We start from the raw sequence: 20,512 nt of genomic DNA, 5'->3' as shown, positions 1-20,512 counted from the left end.
TTATTTTTTTTTAGAGATAGGGTCTTACTCTGTCACCCAGGCTCAAGTACAGTGACATGATCATAGCTCACTGCAGACTCAAATGCCTAGGCTCAAACAATCCTCCTGCCTCAGCCTCCTGAGTGGCTGGGACTACTGGGGCACACCACCATGTCCAGCTAATTTTTATTTATTTTTATTTTTTGTAGAGACAAAGTTCTTGCTTTGTTGCCTAGGCTGGGCTGGAACTTCTGGCTTCAAGCAGTCCTCCTACCTCGGCCTCCCAAAATGCTGGGATTATGGGTGTGAGCCACTGTGTTCGGTCAGAGCAGTGTTTTGAATGTTTTCGGGAAACGTTCAGAAATATACAGGCAATTTGTTTTTAAGGATTTGCATGTGCAAGAATAAATCCAACCCAAGGTATTTAACCAGGCATTATGAGTATCGTGGAATCTGAAATCTGGAGGATTCACTAATGCAGAACTGTGCCCTCTGTCCTAAAGGCTGAAGAAGAGGAGGGCAGAGGAGCTGAGTGCCACATGCCACCCTCACTGCTAGTGAACCCTGGTGTCACTGAACTTCTTTCTTAGCCCCACTGTCTATTCACTCTCATCCAGAGCCATGCCTGGCTTACAGCTGGGTAATTGAGAAGAAAGGGAACAAAACATACCCCGGAACAAAAGGAAAATGGTACAGAAAAAATATTTTTAAAAAATCATGTGGTCCCACTAAAGCAAACACACACACTATTTCTCTTTTCTAGGTAATCATTTTACACTATAAGTCACAATAAAAAAACTATCAGATTCTGCTCATGTGAAATACTTAAAAATCTACAACCTAGCTGAACAGGCAGCCAGAAGGGTGCCAACTCGTCCTTAAAGAAAATATATTAGCTGCAAAGTCTTAGTTGAATTAGTTTGTCAAGGAAGCTGAAGAGACTGAGCCTAAGATGACTGATGGGTTCTTCTAACAGCTCCACTGGCTGCCCTGAGTCCTGTCACAAAGTTTCCCTCATATAACCATACGCGTGAGGCTGAACCCCAGCCCCACTCCTGTGAGCCATCTATACTCATGCATCATGGGTGTCTTTCAGAGTCTCCCTCTGTCACCCAGGCTGGAGTCCAGTGGCATGATCTCTGCTCACTGTAACCTCTGCCTCCCGGGTTCAAGCCATTCTCTGGCCTCAGTCTCCTGAGTAGCTGAGATTATAGGCATGCACCACCACGCCCAGCTAATTTTCGTAGTTTTAGTAGAAACGGAGTTTCACCATGTTGACCAGGCTGGTCTCGAACTCCTGACCTCAGGTGATCCACCCACCTTGGCCTCCCAAAGTGCTGGGATTACAGGCGTGAGCCATAGCACCCGGCCCATGGGTGTCTTTTGAACAGGTCTAGGTTTGGGCCTCCAGCCCTCCTCTTTGTGACCTCCTAAAACCAAGCGCAGCAACTCTGAAACCTTCCTGAGGTTCACTTACCCCAAATATCCTGTGCTGGCAATCGTGGGGGCAGCTGCAACCCTCCAAACTCCTATCTGACCCCACATCAAACTGGTTGCTCTGTTCACTTTGAACTCTTTGCTTTCCTCCCATGTGTATGGTTACCACTTTCCTTGTCACGCCCCACCTGGGCTGCTGCTCCTGCAACAGCCTCCCTAGAAGCTGGCCTCCCACTTCCACTTGCTACCAGAACACTACTAATCAGACTCAGTTTCCTCTATGTTCCTTCCTTTGCTCAATAATGTGGCACACACACACACTCAACAAATAATATTCATATTGATGTGGGTGTGTGTATCTGTTATTCATCCCAGTGCTGGACGGAGGCAACAGAGAGATATGCCCCTCAGGCACTCATGGCAGCCCCAGAAACTACTGCAAGGCCTTGGGGACAACATAGTAGTACATTAAGAATCGCAAGCACATCCACACCCTACAGCCCAGTAAGATGAACTGGATTCATCACAAGTGCAAAAAGTTCTGCACCCAATGCCATCTGTTGCAAAAACGAAGCAACCTAACTCTAACAGCAGGTGAATTTCATCAACTCTATTTCATCAACTTCATGGAATATCAGGGAGCTGTTTAGATTTATATAAGCGATAATGTCAGGAAAATAAGAAACCATGCTAAAAAAACGCTAAAAGGAAAAGAGCAAATCACACAACATATTTGTAATTCTATGAAAAGTATGCATATACTGACATGTTAAAACAGTAGGATTGGCTAGGCACGGTAGCTCATGTCTGTAATCCCACCACTTTGGGAGGCTGAGATGAGCAGATTGCTTGAGCCTAGGAGTTTGAGACCAGCTTGGGCAACGTGGCGAAACTCCATCTCTGTAAAAATATTTTAAAAATTAGCTGGGCATAGTGGTGCATGCCTGTAGTCCCAGCTACTTGGGAGGCTGAGGTGGGAGGATTGCTTGATCCTGGGGAGGTCGAGGCTGCGGTGAGCTAAGATCAAATCACTGCACTCAAGCCTGGGTGACCCTGTCTCAAAACAAACAAAAAACCCAGTAGGATCACAGGTGAATTTCCTCAAGTCTGAGCTTCCTGAGTGCCCTGAGCTCTCTTTCCCAGAGCCTAGCACACCCACTGTAGATTCCTATTTACTTGTCTATCTCCCACAACAGACTGTGAACTCCTTCAGGGCAGAGTTGGAGGCCTTTTCTCACTATTCTCAGCCTCCAATGTGGTCTAGCACATGGTAGGTGCATGGGAATGAATAAATCAATCGAATTGCTTCATGAAAGCAACATAATCACTCATCAAGAGCCCTTTTCACCCCAGCCTATCAAACCACATCACCTCCCTGTCTTCCCAAGCCTTCCATCATTGTTCCCTCCTGTCTGCATTTCTGGTGCATTCCTCCTCACAACCCCCTTTCCCCTTTGCCCCCCTGCCTCTCCCTTGATGATACCACACAGATGCCAGCACCAGCTTGGGAGTCCCACGGGAGCAAGATCCAATGGTGGCCTCCTGACCCAAGTTGGCCACAGCCCTCAACCGCTGTGGGACTTGGGGATCTTTGGCTTCCCCCTCCTGGCCTTGGGCTCATCACTAACGAGGGGCTGGGGCCCACAGGGGAGAAGCAGTGACCTTCTCTGTGTTTGTCTGGAGAATCAGGTTTTCCAAGGGTTTGTGAGGCATACATGGTCCTTGTGGGGATATCTTAAGAATGAAGCCCTTTAAAGCAGCAGTGTTCTAAGAATAGCCATTCTTAGATGCTGACTGCCATCCTCATTAATAAATGATTCTGCACTGAAGCCAAAGAATTAATTTGAGAGCAATTTGTGATAATGTGTTGCTAGGCAATTAAAAAACTTCCAGGGGAAAAAACTTTCCATTTATCATTGATTATTTTAGATCAGAAAAATGAAATGGGGGCTGGGTGCGGTGGCTCATGCCTGTAATCTCAGCATTTTGGGAGGCTGAGGCGGCCGGACCACTTGAGGTCAGGAGTTCAAAATCAACCTGACCAACATGGTAAAACCCCATCTCTGCTAAAAATACAAAAATTAGCCAGGTGTGGTGCGTACACCTGTAATCCCAGGTACTTGGGAGGCAGAGGCAGGAGAGTTGCTTGAACCGGGAGGCAGAGGTTGCAGTGAGCCGAGATCACACCACTGCACTCCAGCCAGGGCAACAGAGTAAGACTGTCTCAAAAAAAAAAAGGAGAAGAATGAGGGAGAGGGCACCGAGGGCACCATTCAGTTTGAAAAAAGGGAAAAGCTAGGGGTGGTGCCTAGGCCTGACTGTCCACACGTGCCCTCTGCTGGTAGGGGCAACAGAAGAGACAGAGGCCGCCTCTCTGGGAGCTGAGCCTGGAAGGTTTTGCCCTGGAGCCAGCACGGGGTTGCACTGGCATCCCTGCACACGCATTTGGAAAGGGCCGCCTGCCGGTGGGCCAGGCTACTTGGAGGACCTGGATGGAGAGTTGGGATCAGTCCCGCCACATGGCTCTGAGGAGATCAGCTTCTTCTCAGGCCCGTTCTATTGCTATGCCAGTTATTAACCAAGAGGCCTTTTGCTTGTTGAAGTCTAAATACTACTTTCACCGACAGATTCCTCAAGATAATAACAGCGCTGGAATTCCCAAGGGATGACTGCCCATTTTGTTTCGTCTTCAATGATTCTTTTTTAAAAATAAAAGTGACAACAAAAGGAATTGAAAATACAAATCTATTGAATCTATTGTAGAATGTTCCTCCTTTGTTGGTTATTAAAGCAACACCAGTTAAAGCAGCCTTGGCGTATCCTTATATAAAAGATGTCAAAAGTGTATTTAATTATTTACTGCAAATGCCAGTGAGATTACAGTGCAGCTGACATGTTCACTTGTTGACATGGGACATTGGTATGCTTGTTCCATAACATGATGTTTCAGTTCATCAAGGCTCTGTGATGCTGCTGCAGCCCTTAACTCAGTAATCTGACTCCTGGGAATTTTCCCTCAGGAAATAATTCGAGACAAGCAAAAAGCTTTCTGTACAAAGATATTTACTGCATCATTATCTGTAATAGCACAAATGGGAAACTCAAATGCTCGACAGCTGTAATGATTCAGAATATTAGAGTATGGCAACTCAGTGGAATATTACACAGCCATTAAAATGAGCATGAAAAGATAGGGGATGGCCTTTTGGGCTAAGAAATTTTAAAAAAAGAAAAAAACAGAAAGAAACTGTTAGCTATAATGTGGGGTGAAAAGGGAAGTGCATGAAGGGCCATGTTTAATATGATGCCAAACACGGGAAATACAAGTGTATGTCCTGAGGGGAGATGGGAAGGTAACATGCAAACATCAAGAGCAGGTTTGTGAGGGAGTGAGATTACTGGGGAATTTCCTGCATTGCAAATGCTCTATCATACCATGCAGTCTTTCCTGCTGCAACAGTAAAAATGTAACAAGCTATAATACATTCAATTAATTGAATTATTATGTGAAACCCTTTCCCAAGAGGACAGAGGAAGTACAGAAGATACTGAAGGAGTAGGTGTCCTGCCCAGGGAGTGAGAGTTATGAGGCCATGGGGTGGGGACACAGATGGGTGACTAGTGAGCAGGAAGTCAGGGTAATGGAGCCCAAAGAGGTTTTTTGTTTTGTTTTGTTAAAAAAGACAAGGTCTCACTCTGTTACCTAGGCTGGAGTGCAGCGGCATGATCACAGCTCACTGCAACATCTGCCTCCCGGGCTCAAGCCATCCTCCCACCTCAGCCTCCCCAGTAGCTGGGACTATAGGTACGTGCCACCATGCCTGGCTAAGTTTAGCATTTTTTTGTAGAGATGGGGTTTCACCATGTTGCCCAGGCTGGTCTCGAACTCCTTGGCTCACGCCATCCTCCCGCCTTGGCCTCCCAAAGTGCTGGGATTACAGGTGTGAGCCACCACGCCCGGCCCAGCCCAGAGACTTTTAACACCAGTCAGGTCACCCAGAGCCCTGGGCTTTGGAGTCAAACACAGGAGTCTGAGCTCAGATCTACAAGCTGCTTATTGTGACTGAAAGCAAGTACAGGAGCCTCTCTGAGCTTCACTTCCCAGATTCTCATCCAGACATGGTGCTATCTCCCTGTAATGGGTTGAAATGTGTCCCCCCAAAATCCATATGTTGAAGTCCAAACCCCCAGGATCTCAGAATGTGACTCTCTGTGGAGATAGGCCATTTAAAGAGGTAATTAAGATAAAACAAGATCATATGGCCCAGCACTTTGGGAGGCCAAGGAGGGCAGATCACCTGAGGTCAGGAGTTTGAGACCAGCCTGGCCAACATGGTGGAACCCCATCTCTACTAAAATACAAAAATAGCTGGGCATGGTGGCATGTGCCTGTAGTTCCCAACTACTCAAGAGACTGAGGCACCAGAATCACTTGAACCCGGGAGGCGGAGGTTGCATGAGCTGAAATTGAGCCACTGCCCTCCAGCTTGGGTGACAGAGTGAGACTCCATCTCAAAAAAAAAAAAAAAAAAAAAAATACCCAACGAGATCATATGAACGGACCCTAATCCATATGACTGGTGTCTTCATAAGAAGAGGAAGAAATGAGGACAGAAACATATACACAGAGGAAGGACCATGTGAGGACATAGCAAGAAAGCAGCCATCCACAAGCAGAGGAGGCCTCAGAAGAAACCAAACCTCCCGACACCTGGAACTTGGACTTCTAGCTTCCAGAACTGTGACAGAATCAACTTCTGTTGTTTAAGCCACTGAGGCTGTGGCATTTTGCGATGACAGCCCAGGCTGACTCATATACTTCCTTATGCAGAGCTGTGAGGATAGTATCTCCAGCACAGGCGGGCACTCAAACATCATCTGGGGCCGGGCATGGTGGTTCATGCTTGTAATCCCAAAGCTGAGGCGAGTGGATCACTTGAGGTCAGGAGTTTGAGACCAGCCTGGTCAACACAGTGAAACCCTGTCTCTACTAAAAATAAAAAATTTGCTGGACGTGGTGGCATGCACCTGTAATCCCAACTAATAGGGAGGCTGAGGCAGGAGAATCGCTTGAACCCAGGAGGCGGAGGTTGTGGTGAGCTGGGATCACGCCATTGCACTCTAGCCTGGATGACAGAGCAAAACTCCATCTCAAAAAAAAAAAAAAAAGTAATCTGGGAAAAGTTACATAAGGGTCCCAGCACCAGGCATCCCCACACCACTGCCCTACACAAGGCTGGTGCTAGAAGAGTCAATCTCAATGTCCATCAAGGAATTAGTTTAACTGTGAAGATGTGAATGACTGTGAAGCCCCATCAAAGACAGCTTCTCCTGTGATTCCTGTAATCACTGTGATCCCTGCAGCAGCTGGGTGAGGATGGGCAGGACAGACAGCATGGCTATATAGCTTGCAAAATTAAAGTTTAGTGAAGTTGAGTTTTGTTCAAAGTCAAATAGCAAGCAGAGACTAGAGAAGGGTCAAGAATGCAACACTGCGGCCGGGCGCGGTGGCTCATGCCTATAATCCCAGCACTTTGGGAGGCAGAGGCAGGTGGATCACTTGAGGCCAGGAGATCGAGACCAGCCTGGCCAACATGGTGAAAGCTCATCTCCACTAAAAATACAAAAATTAGTCAGGCATGGTGGTGTGCACCTGTAATTCCAGCTCTCAGGAGACTGAGGCAGGAGAATCGCTTGAATCCGAGAGGCAGAGGTTGCAGTGAGCTGAGATTGCGCCACTGGACTCCAACCTGGGCGGCAGAGCAAGACTCCGTCTCAAAAAAAAAAAAAAAAAAAAAAAGGATGCAACATCGTAAGCCTCCAAGCTCCATTTTCCCCCAACTACTAAAAAACGAGCCTCTGATGGATAGACCTGACAACATAAACATTTAGAAATTCCACAGCACCACAAAAACAGTGAAAAGAAAAGCAACAAAGAAAAAATGCTCGCAAAATATATAACCAACAAAGGAGAAATAACCATAGCTAGAATAAACTTCTACAAATCAACAAATAAATCCACAAATATCCAAAGTAACAATGGCAACAAATATAAACATACAAGTCACAAAATACACACGATGGGTAAATAAACAGATAAGAGTAGACACAGTCTCAGTGAGAATGAGGGAAATGCAAAATAGAGCAAGGAAATGCCTTTTCATTCACCCATCAGAGTAACAAGGAGTAAAAAGAATGATGGGGTCGCCTCTGTGGATGATACACACTGTTGGATCATATCAATTTATGCATTCTTTTTGGCTGACAATTTTATAGCAGCTGTTGATACTTATCAGGTGCATCTCCTTGTAACATAGCAATTCCACTTCTAGAAATCCATGCAATGGAAAAACTCACACATATGTAAAAGATGCATGTAGAGGAAGATTTGCACAGCACTTTCTGGAATAGTAATAACGTGAAGAATCTATTGTTCATCAAGAGGAAAATGATTAAATACATTATAATACACTGTGGAATTCTATGCTGTTCTTTAAAAAATGAGGCCAGGTGTGATGGCTCAAGCCTGTAATCCTAGCACTTTGAGAGGCAGATGCAGGCAGATCACTTGAGGTCAGGAGCTTGAGACTAGCCTGGCCAACATGATGAAACCCTGTCTCTACCAAAAATACAAAAATTAGCCAGGCATGGTGGTGCGTGCCTGTAGTCCCAGCTGCTCAGGAGGCTGAGGCAGGAGAATCACTTGAACCTGGAAGGAGGAGGTTGCAGTGAACTGAGATTGCGCTACTACACTCCAGCCTGGGTGACAGAGCAAGGCTGTCTCAAAAATAAAAAAATAAAAAATAAAAATGAGAAAGCTGGGTGTGGTGGCTCATGCCTGTAATCCCAGCACTTTGGGAGGCCAAAGTGGGAAGACTGCTTGAGGCAACAGTTCAAGACCAGCCTGGGCAACATAGCAAGACCCTCTCTCTACAAAAAATAAAAAATTAGCCAGGTGTGGTTGCGTGTGCCTGTAGTTCTAGGTACTTCGTAGACTGAGGCAGGAGGATGCCTTGAGCCAGGAGGTCGAGACTGCAGTGAGCTATGCTTACACCACTGCACTCCAACATTGGTGACAAAGCAAGACCCTGTCTTTAAAAATAAAAAAATATAGGCCAGGCGCGGTGGCTCATGCCTGTAATCCCAGCACTTTGGGAGGCCAAGGTGGGCAGATCACCTGAGGTCAGGAGTTCGAGACCAGCCTGGCCAACATGGTGAAACCCCGTTTCTACTAAAAACACAAAAATTAGCCAGGTGTGGTGGTGGGCGCCTGTAATCCCAGCTACTTGGGAGGCTGAGGCAGGAGAATCGCTTGAACCTGGGAGGCAGAGGTTACAGTGAGCTGAGATTGCGCCATTGCACTCCAGCATGGGCAACAGAGCAAGACTCCATCTCAAAAATAAATAAATAAACAAACAAATACATAAATATAAATTAAAAATAAATTTAAAAAATATAGCCATGCATGGTGGTGCATGCCTGTAATCCTAGCTACTTGGGAAGCTGAGGCATGAGAATCTTTTGAACCTGGGAGGCAAAGGTTGTGGTGAGCTGAGATTGCACCACTGCACTCCAGTCTGGGTGACAGAGCAAGACCCTGTCTCAAAAATAAATAAAATAAAAAAATAAATAAAAATTAAAAAATATAAAATCAGAAACTAAAAAGAAATAAAAGAGGTATATTTGTATCAATATGTAAAGACCTCTAAAATACATTGATAAGGGAAAAAGCAAGCTCCTAATCAGTATGTACAGTACAATCTCATTTTTATATATGTATGTGTGTGGGGTGTTGTGTATACTTATATGGCTTTGTAAATGCATAGGAAAAGATCTGGAAAATACCACTACTGACAAATCGGTGCGTATATCTCCAGGGAGATAAGTGAGATGGGGAGGGGTTGTGAAAGATGACTAAATTTTATGTTATAAATTTTAGAATCTTGAAATATTTCACAATCTTGTGTTTCCTAACTAAAATTAATGTCTCAACAAATTACAATTGGAGAGAGTGTGCCAGGATCAACTCCGGCTCACGCTGAAACCTGTGATGCCCTACGAGTGACTCCCTAATGGTGGAAGGTCAGGCATATAGAAGGATACTCCTTGGGTGAGTTTTCGGGCAGGAGGGCCCAGAGATCACATCAGAGAAGCCACCGCATCAGTGCACACAGACCAACCTGGCAGGCAGCAATCAGAGAGGGGCTGGATCATTTGGCGCACCCGTGGCACAATTCCTATGAGGCGGAGGAGCAGAGCCGCCCATGGTGAGGGGCCCTGCAAAGAATGGACACAGCTGCAACCAGGTGTGGGGGCGGGGGTTCAGGTATAGTACCTGTCTTCTGGCCAGGCTGCAGGCCTCACCTCACCCTCTGTGGCCAGGCTTCTGGCAGAAGATCTGGCAGAAGACCAGTGACCTTGAGATTAATGGCTGCGGCTGCCCAGGAGAGGCTACCTGTGCGGGTGTCCAGACATGCATCTGCATTCACCTCTTCAGGTCCGCTCTGGACAGCATGGCCCAGAGAGGTGTCAGGAGAGGTGCCAGAAATGGATAGAGGGTGTCATAAGCAAGTGTACACAGAGGACACAAGGAAAGGCAAGAAACGACAAGTCATCCCTGAATCCAGTGGCCCTGTCTGATGCCCTCCATAGACCACTTCCTGTGGAAGGCCTGAGTCACATCAACCACCCCTCTTTGAAACCCCCTGATCCTCTTGCCACACATCCACTGTCTTCTAACCTCCTCTGTCCTCACTTGAGGACATGAGTCAGTCCTCTCTCCCATCATCTTCTCACTCCATGATGGGCCCAAGCGATGGTGTCCATGTCCATAGCTCCATATCCTATCCCCCATTCACATTTCCCCATCTGTAGCACCAGCACAGTCTTGCCCCTCCAAGCTATAGAACTCCACTGTCTCTTGGATGTCTCCCACATTCCACCTGTCCCCAGCTGAGCCCAACATCTCTCCTCTGCTCCCTCATCATAACTTTTCCCTCTCCAGACCATTCTTTCTTTCCCTAGGCACCAGCCAGAGACCGGGGGGTCAGCTCCTGCAGTTTCTCCTTCTCCTTGTGTCCCTATATGCAATGAATCCCCAAGTCCTTACCAAATCATTTGCAAATCCATATCGTCTTCTCCACCTCGACCAGCCACACCTCTAGCTCACTTCTGAGGTCTCAGCTTCCATGTGTACCCCTTCAGATTCATCTTCCATGACATTATGGGGACAATTTACTGAAATTACCATCTCCTCCCTGTCACTTCTCTTCCATGGCTCCCTGATATGAACAGAGGCAAGTTCAAGTTCGAAGCCCTTTGCAAACCACAGCCTACTAGGAGCTAAGCCTTGTGGGGCTCAGCACTCCCCAGTCCCAGGCCTTGGCTCCACCGGCTGCTTCCCGCTGTCGTGCCTTCACTCACGGGGCCTGAGATAGCCTGGCTTTTGCTCCCTGGTGGACTTCTGCTCATCTCTGAACATGGGGTATGAGCCTTCCCTCCCCCAAGGAGCCTTCCTTGACAGTTGCCACCCCAGCGAGGGGCTGGAAGGCTGCTTGGTGGAGGGCCCTTCTCAGAGTCTTCATCACACACTTCTAGATTTCTCGCCGTACTCACTACACTGACTCATAAGGCTCCATTGGAGAGTATGTCTCCCCGAAAAATATCCAGCACCTGGGCTGGGAAGGAGTCTTACTCACTGTGTTAGTTTCCCTAGGGCTGCCAAAAATTTCCTGGCCTAAAACAACAGAAATTCATCTGCTTGCCGTTCTGGAGGCCGGATGTCTAAAATCAAGGTGTCAGCAGGGCCACATTCTCTGTGAAGGCTCTAGGGGAGAATCCTTCCTTGCCTCTTCCAGCTCCTGGCAGCCTCAGGTGTTCCTTGGCCGTGGCAGCAAAATTCCAATCTCTGCCTCTGACTTCACACGACCTTCCCCTCTCTGTCTGTGTCTTCACCTGGTGGTCTCCTCTGTGTGTGGGTCTAAGTCCACATTTTTTTTTTTTTTGAGATGGAGTCTTGCTCTGTCACCCAGGCTGGAGTGCAGTGGCATAATCTCAGCTCACTGCAACCTCCACCTTCCTGGTTCAAGCGATTCTCCTGCTTCAGCCTCCCAAATAGCTGGGACCACAGGCACCCGCCACCACGCCTGGCTAATTTTTTGTATTTTTAGTAGAGACGGGGTCTCACCATGTTAGCCAGGATGGTCTCGATCTCCTGACCTCGTGATCGGCCCGCCTCAGCCTCCCAAAGTGCTGGGATTACAGGCGTGAGCCACTGCGCCCGGCATAAGTCCACACTTCTCTCTTCTCATAAGGACATCAGACATATTAGATTAGGAATCACCCAAAAGACCCCATCTTGACTTGATTCCATCTGCAAAGTCCCTATTTCCAAACAAAGTCATGTTCACAGGTACAGAGGTTTAGGATTTCAACATATCTTTTGTTTTTCTTTTGAGACGGGGTCTCACTCTATCACCCAGGCCAGAGTGCAGTGGGGTGATCATGGCTTACTACAGCCTTCACCTCCTGAGCTCAAGTGTTCCTCCCACCTCATCATCCTGAGTAGCTGGGACTACAGGGGCACCCCACTATATCCAGCTAATTTTTTTATTTTCATTTTTTGTAGAGACAGGATCTTGCTATGTTGCCCGGGCTGGCCTTGCACTCCTGGGCTCAAGTCATTCTCCCACCTTGGCCTCCCAAAGTGCTGGGAATATAGGTGTGAGCCGCCATGCCAGGTCTAACATATCTTTTGGGGGGACTTCCCTGTGTCTTCTGTGTATACCTTGCTTATGACAATTCAACCCACAACACTGGCTTTAGCATTACTGCTGCCCCACACCGTACCTGGCCTGCAGTAAAATTCGGCTGGCTGGGCATAGTGGCTCATACCTGTAATCCCAGCACTTTGGGAGGAAGAGGCAGGAGGATTGCTTGAGCCCAGGAGTTCCAGACCAGCCTAGGCAACACAGCAAGACCTTGTCTCAACAAAAAACATAAAAATAAATTAGCTTGGCATGGTGGCCTGTGCCTGTAGTCCCAGTACTCAGGAGGCTAAGACAGGAGGATCACTTGAGCCTGGGACGTTGAGGTTACAATGAAGTGTAAAACTGTGACTGCATCACTGCACACCAGCCTGGGCAACAGAGAAAGACCACCACAAAAAAAGACCCAACCAGTCCCTTGAATAGCTTACTGAGCAAGCGTGCTCTGGATTTAGGCAGGAAAAGAAAACTCAGGAAGCTCAGGGGAGGAAGGAAGGTGGCTTGGAGGGGGCAGCTCTAGAGCTGGAGGTGGGAAAGGGAAGGGACATGTCCAGGGAGAAAGAGTACCATGTGGGAGAGAAGAGCAGGCCCAGCTGCTGTGTGAGAGGCAGGGAGCTGGGCCAGTCTGCAGAAAGCCCTTCCAGGCCAGGCTGTGGTATCTGCCTTCATCCTGGAGGTGGGATTTGGCCAGGGAAGGGTCAGCAGGAAAGCAGTGCCGAGAGCAGAATCTGTGTTCCTGAAAGATTTATCTGCTTGTGCATATAGGGGCAAGTCTACAAGGGACCCTATGCAGGGAGGCACCCCGGCTGAAGGGCATTTGCAAAGAGTCAGTAATGAGGAGCCCAATCAGGGCAGTGGCAGCATGGCTTGAGGGAAGCGACAGATTTCAGAGAAAATGTGGTAGAAAATGAACAGGGCATGGCCTCAGGCAGCAAGAAGAGGAAGGAGTTGAGTCTCGCAGGGGCAGGGGCTGGAGTTCAAGGTAGGAGAGATGGGGCCAGTAACTGAAAATGGCAACCTAGGAAAAGGAGCCCACCTGCAGGAATGGCGCAAGGTTCAGCATCATGATATGCCATTCAGTGGAAAAAGCAACCTCACAGGTATGCTCATTAAGTAACCCTCGAGGCAGGGTATGTGTGCAAAACAGCTATAAAAGTTCACACATGGCTCGTAAACAATTCAAGTTTATGGGCAACAATTGCATCTTTTTATTTCAATGCCTGGAACTCAGGCTGTTGGCAGCAGGTGCTCTTGGAGAAAGGACTCAAGTCAAGGGAAGCAAAAACTCAACTGGATAACCTTTAAATTATCTCATCACCCGGGAAATGGAAATCAATGCAGTCTGCGAACGGCAATCCTGTGCCAGCAGGGGCCAGATGGAGCTGCCAGGTGGGGAGGGAGAAAAAGGAGCTGTCCAGCTCAGAGGTCTATGGAGGTCCCTGGACTTGGGTAGCCCTTTCGAACAGAGCCACCAGCAACACCCAGGCTTCCCGCAGAGGCACTGAGGAGCAGTCCATTAGGACGGGTTCCTGTCCAGGGCAGTGGAATAAAGATCTCTCTCCTCCCCCCAGCACCTCCATGGATGAATCATTTCCTCTCTGGGCCTCAAGCTCTTCATTCATATCATGAGAGGTTGGCCTAGTTGATTTGCAAGGGCTCTGCTCCACCTTCTAGCTCTGTTTACTGCTGCGGCTGCTGCCCCAGCTGCTGAGATCACAAGCCCCACCCTGGAGACAGGATGATGTGGCAGGCCAGGAAGGGAAGGTACCTGACACCACCTCCTCCCCATTGCGATTCTGCCTGGCTGGCCCTAACCCCTGCTTATTCTTCCTCCTCTTGCCACCAAGCAATGGGGCGCTCTCACCCCAATGGGAGGAGAGAGCACTGGATTGTGAGCCTGGAGATTGGGGTGACTCCGGCTCTGCTGCCCCTCCTTTCTCTGTCATCAGCTCATCTGTGAGGTCCTCTCCTCATGCTGTAGAGGCAGGGCCAGAGTCAGACCTTGGGCACTGCGACCTGTCTGAGCCTCAGTCTCTTCATTTGTATAATAAGGATGGCAATGGTTCTCCTCTCACAGGGTCATGATGATGACTGAGTTACTGCAGGAAAGCCTGGCCTGAAACAAGCACCTTCCCATTTTAGCTGCTATTACCATAGGGCACACAGGACAGAAGAAGGAAGAGACACATATCGTTGGAGGAAACCCAGTATCAGAAAGATAGCATTTCAGGACAGAGAAGCCTCTCCATGTAACAAAACCACCCTTGCCACAAAGCCTTTCTTGGAAGGGGTTTCTCTGAACAGACTCCTCACGGCCTTTGGCATCCAGGCTCCATTCTCCCGGAGGGAACAGTTCCTTTGTCCTTTTACCCAAGCTCCAGGGTTGACCAGCCAATGTTCCTGGATGACAACAGACCCAAGAAAAGTCCCTACCTTGGAAACACCACCTCCAGCAGGCCTAGGCCACCCCAAGCTGTTGAGTCCTTTCATGGCCTTCACAGTTTGAACATAAACACAAATTTGAGGTAATTTTAGCTAAACACACTCATGTGCCTTTAATAACCAGTGGAGGTAGACAATAGTAAGAAATATTTAGAATAACATTGAGCACCCACATGCCAATCCTGTGCAAACCAGCCAGGTATTATTTTCTCCGTTTTACAGATGATAAAACAGAGGCTTATAGAGGTTAAATCATGGCATACAATTAATAATAGGTTAAAATCAGGATTCAAACTCAGGCCTCTCAATCTGCAAAGCTGGATCTCTTTTCACTCATTAACATCACACAGCTATTGCCACCATCCCTAACATTTAACTATTCTACCAGGAACACAAGATCAATTGCTTTCACCAAAATGAAATGCGTTCTATTGACAAATAGTCATCACTACATCTTTGTTTGCTGCCTTGAGAAATCCAGACAGAAATAGTGTTCATATTTTTCATGCACGTTTTATAACTGTGCATAAATGCAGGCTTGCATGTGATACAAGCCAGTCAGGACTTCTGAACAGAGACTGTGAGCTGGATCTAGGACTGTGTATCAATTACCCAGGGTCAACCCTCAAATAGTATCTTCCTCAGTTACAGAAGAGAACTTGATCCTACTTTAATTATTGAGGACGTTTTAAGTTGCTCAGACTATGGGTTAAAATAGATAGATAGATAGATAGATAGATAGATAGATAGATAGATAGATCAATCTCAATCAGTGGAAAACTTTTTTTGGCTATAAATGTAATTTTCAAAACAAATAACATGCAAGGCTCAAATACACAATTTTCCCAAAATAAAAACGATGTCCTACTGCTTAGTTGCCCTGCCATTATGCTTCTGGACTTCATATTTTTATGAAACAAGTCAGCAAGAATGTCAAAGTACAGTCATGAGTCAGCCATCCTTCCAGACAACCATTCTCTAAAGAGGTTCATTCATCTGGCCAAAATATAAAGTGTTTATATGGTAGTTAAAAAATACTTTTGGGTGGAAAAAAGTGGTCAAGAATAATGTAAATCAAGTATATGTCAGATGTGCAGTTATTATACTTTTCCCTTATCATCTTCCCTCTCTACAGAACATTGGTGAGAAACAAATGGTACCTGGGTACCAAGGGGTCTGCTTTATGCAAGTAATGCTAACACATTCTTGGCATGCATTTCCTTCAGCACTGCAGCACCACTGCAGCTCACACTGACCCTAAAACCAGCACATCATCTCACACATCTTCCCCCCTCCTCTTTCATTTCATCGGCACCGTCAGGCATCCAATGATCCAAGGAAGCTGCCCACCAGAGTCATTTCTGATGCGCACAGCTTAAGCTAGACAGACGGAACAAAACACAGACCTCAGTCTTCCAGCAATGAACCTGTCGAGATTCAGAGGCTTCATTTACATCCATTGGGTTAGAACAGGCATCTCACATGGCTTGGAATCTAGCACAACTAGACATCTCCAGGGCCCTGGAGGATGGTCCCACTAATTCCACCTCCCCTCTCCACTCCCTCTCCTCCCCAACACACCAAATGCCCTTTGCCTAGGCAGTAAAGCCCCCCAGAAGCCCACCCATCCAGTTCTAGAAGTTAAGACATCTATCTGTCTGACCTTGCCAGGTGATGGAGATGGGAACCGAATGCTGGTAGGATCGAAGGCAGAGGTGACCCATCAAGTTTAAACACATCTCCCCCTTCAGTAGATGGCTCAAGGCAGAAGGGGGGCAGCTGTAGGGGCTGAGGAAGCCCAAAGCTCCTCTGGCTGGGTAGTTGCCCAGCGTGACCCTGAACTGCTTACTCAGAGGCACAGGCTGGCTGGAGAAGGGCTTTTCCTGTGACAGGCACCACTGGAGTTTAAAATCCCTTTTGCTTGCTGGGAACACCACACACACACACACACACACACACCCCACTGGCAGGCAGTGCCTGCCCAGTATCCACTCCAGAGCTCCTCTGCCTGAGTCCAGCTCACTTATAACAGCCAGGTGCACTGAAGTGACCCTCACCCTGAAGCCCTGATCATGGCAGCTCAGGTGCCTATGGAGACTGGAAGGAGGCAGGGAAAGGGCTCTACTTCTCGCTTGTAGCCCCAGTGAAGGCTGAAGCTTGCTTTTCCCTGCTAAAAGATGGCTGGCATCTGTCTGGGCTGAATTCCAGTGGCTAGGTTGCTCGGGGCCAGGCGTCTGAACAGAGACCAGAGACGGGAAGCTGTCCCCACTGTGGCACCAGCCTGGGCAAACAGGTTTTCCTGGTACCTTGTTGTGGGCTGCACCCAAGGTGGAGAGGAGGACATGCCTTGTGACTGTCTGGCTTCTGGCTAAATCCTTTGTCCCCTGGCTTGTGAGGGCAGAGGGGCCTGCCCTCTATCCCAGGACTGGGAAAGTGCGGAGGCATAGCTCTGAGCCCTCAGCCCTGAAAGCTGCTCAAGATCTGGGCTGGAAGAAATTTACAACGGGGAAGGGAAATTTTAAAGCACAAGAGATCCCACACCCCAGGACCCGTCCACCCCATCCCTGTTCCGCCCGCCCTGACTCACCTCAGGGAGGGGCTCTCGGGTGTGGACGTGGGTCCTGCCCCGAGGCTGCGAGGGCTCTTGCAGCTGCTGCTGCTGCCGCCGCCGCCGCCGCCTTCCCGCCGCCGCGCTCTCAGTCCATCTGGGTGCAGTGCCGGCTGCCACCGCCTCTCCGAGCCTGGGAGGAGGGCGGTCCCGGGATTGGGTGTGTGCTGCCCGGCGGCTCCGGGTCCGCCTCCCTGCCGCGGGCGCCGCTTCAGCACCGCGGACAGCGTCCAGCCCGCGAGCTCAGAGAGCAGCCTGACCGAGAGGAGCCGTGCGCCCGCTCCGCCCGCCCGCCCGTCAGCCTGAGCGCTGCAAGGGCGCGCCGCGCTGCGTCCTCATTCCTCCAGCCTCCTCCCCACCGCCCGAGGAGGCTCCCTCCGCCCCCTGGAGCGCTGCTCTGAGAGCGATGAGAGCCGCGCGAGGCCACCGATCGGTCCCCGGAGGATACGGCGCGCCTCAGCCAGCCCTGTCCCAAGCTGGGATTAGCCTTCTTCTCTCGCCCAGAGGGCTAGATAAAGGCGAGCTCTCCGTGGCGGGACGCAGGCGGGCAGCGGAAGGCGCACCTCAGCCTCTTAAAATGCCCGAGCGTGGCCTGGAACCAGACACGACACTAAGGGCGCTATCGCGCCCCAATCGAGGCTGGAGAGGGCCGGCCCTTTGCCTGGACCCATCAGGGGAGGGGCCCTTGGATGGTCCATGGCTTCAGCCCTCATTTCTCCAGTCACACGCTACCTGAGGTTGCAAGGAGTGATCCAGTTACAGGCGAGTCTATCTCGGGAACTAGGGGAGATGCGGTCCCATCCCCACTTGGAATCCAATTCCCTCTCCCAGCACCAACCAACAGACGGGACTGCTAGAGTCTGATGACATCTCGCAGAACCGCTTCCACATTCTGTTCAAATCCCTCCCACGCCTCCTCCTACCCAGCCAGGAAAGTCCCTGGGGGGTCATTGATTCTGACTTGGCTTCTGCCACAGACCAGCAACATGACCCAGGCCACCTGAGCCTCAGTTTCTCCTCTGAAACATGAGGGTGGGGTGGGGCTCCTGGTTCCAGGCTCTGCCTACTTCATGGCCTCCCTCAGGCCTTTCTGGAGTCCAAGATGAGGATACCCTACCTTCACGGAACTAAATAGGAAACGCCTGTCATTTATTTATTGACTCATTCTATTTATGTAGAGACAGGGTCTTGCTCTATCGCCCAGGCTGGAGTTCAGTGACATGATCATAGCTCACTGCAGCCTTGAACTCCTGGGCTCAGGCGATCCTCCTACCTCTGCCTCCTAAATAGCTAGGTCCACAGGTGTGCACCACCATATCTAGCTAGGATTTTGTTGTTGTTGTTGTTGTTGTGGAAATGGGGTCTTGCTGTGTTGTCCAAGCTGTTCTCAAACTCCTGGCCTCAAGTGACTCTGCTGTCTCAGCCTCCCCAGAGCACTAGATTACAGGTGTAAGTCACCACCCCTAGCCCTGCCTAATTCTTTTTAAAGCAACCACAACTTTTTAATGCCACATTAATTCAAATCCAAAGACACCTTGATTTTTACCATTTGGTGAGCTCCCACTTTGAAGGAGAAAGATCGAATAGAATGCATTCAAGTGGAAGTTAATAATTGCTGTCCAAGCAGGCATAGAGGACTCTGCTCAAACATTCACTGACCACGGCTGCTACAAAAAGATCGTGGAGCCAAAACATTCATGAAGGGCATAGGTGGAACAGGAGTGGGCATTTATCATTTAGGAAATGTGCTAGGCAGGAGGCAAGGGCTCCTTCAGATTTCACATCAAAGAAAGGAAGCACATGCCACATATGGTACCTTAAAAAAATAAACAAAAAACCACTACCTCTACTTGAAAATTACTTCCAAGAGCTTATTTTTCTTTCTTCTCTTTTTAAGTAACATACTGTCAAAACTCAATGTCAAGAAACAAATCAGTACTCATGAGCACCAGGTTACATGGGCTTCCTGTTGCAATGGCTGCAGGTATTAAATGTGGGGACAGGGTACACAATCACCTCCCAAACACCCAATGTTTGCCAAGTGGACAAGTCTTTATGCATTTCCTCATTTGGAATGGAATTCCTGGAAGGTCTTATGACAGAAGGTTTCTTCAATTTAACTCCGTTAATAGTCTAATTTATAAAACATTCAGAATTCACCAGCATGTCTATAACCCCACCTTTCAGAAGACCAGCGAGGAACCCAGAGAAGCCAATTTCTAAACACACTCACACAGAGACAGACAGACACACACACACCATTAAAACAAAGCTTAGAATTTCCACTGACATGCCCACAAATTGAAGACCCCAAAAGATTCAGAGTTTTGAACCAACACAAACAACCCAAGCCACACAGCAAGATTTTAAATCACAGTTCAGTTACTCCATTCTTTTCTGGGTTCCGGAAAAGCCAAAGAACTGGATCACATACCACTGATTCTCACACACAAAGGCCGAAGACACTACTGCCCCAGATTGTCTTCTACCTTCTGCCCCATGGCTCCGGCCCTGCTCTTTGACCTTGCCACTACATATGCTCATTCTGGCAGGCGGACTGTGACTTCCATTGCTGCGGACAACGAGTAAACCACCGCCAACCTGCCTGGAATGCTACCTGTATCACCAATGTTGCTGTCAAATCTAAAGCAAATCCCCCATCTGCCCTCCCAGCCCAGCTGTGCTTTGCTCTCTCAGGTGTTCTCTGAAGACAGAAGCATGTCCATGGCTCATCCCTTCCTCCTCCCTCACAACCAGCCTGCCGCAGGTTCCACCTGTTTGCTTCCTTGGCTCACCATTTCCTTCTGACACTTCGGGAGGCCTGGACCCAGCCCTCCTCCTCTCTCCTTGGTCCCACATGGCAGCCTCTTCCCTGGGTCCCTGCCTCCTCTCTTAAGCTCCTCCAGAAAATCTATGAGTTCTTGCCTTCTGGTTTTGTGAGGGGCCTGTCAGCTCCCAGCAAAGTGTCCACAATACCACTAAGAGGGGCTTAATAGCTCTTGAATGAGCAAACCCAGCCAGGAAACATCAAGAGTGGCATAATTTTAAATCTGCTTTGGAATTTTGTCTAATTCATATTCCCCGTTGCCCCTATTCTCACCCCCAACCTAGCCTCTGCCAAGACAACCCTTGGGACGGCAGCCTAGCCCAGGTCTGTCTTACTGGTAGGCATGACGGAAAGAGGCTCTAGGTTGCTAAAAAATTCAAAGATCAAGTTCCTTCCTGTAGGCAATAAAGACAAATGTGCACTGGGAAGGCATTCTGTAGTAGGTTATTACAT

General features: G+C 48.6%; 1 protein-coding gene and 1 long non-coding RNA gene across 8 annotated transcripts in view; both read right to left on the bottom strand.

Moving 5' to 3' along the window:
• The window catches only part of OSBP2 (oxysterol binding protein 2), a 215,827-nt gene that overhangs the window by 83,959 nt on the left and 111,356 nt on the right, over positions 1-20,512 (bottom strand). The gene's annotated exons all lie outside the window — the stretch shown is intronic.
• Positions 17,351-20,512, bottom strand: part of LOC129023541 (uncharacterized) — a 38,973-nt gene continuing 35,811 nt past the window's right edge. Inside the window, exon 3 of the long non-coding RNA XR_008496837.2 lies at positions 17,351-17,365. This is a non-coding gene — a long non-coding RNA (uncharacterized LOC129023541). The remainder of the gene's footprint in view (positions 17,366-20,512) is intronic.

Source organism: Pongo pygmaeus, chromosome 23 (assembly GCF_028885625.2).
Source record: "Pongo pygmaeus isolate AG05252 chromosome 23, NHGRI_mPonPyg2-v2.0_pri, whole genome shotgun sequence".
NCBI classification, from domain to species: domain Eukaryota; kingdom Metazoa; phylum Chordata; class Mammalia; order Primates; family Hominidae; genus Pongo; species Pongo pygmaeus.
This window is presented reverse-complemented; position numbering and strand designations above follow the sequence as displayed.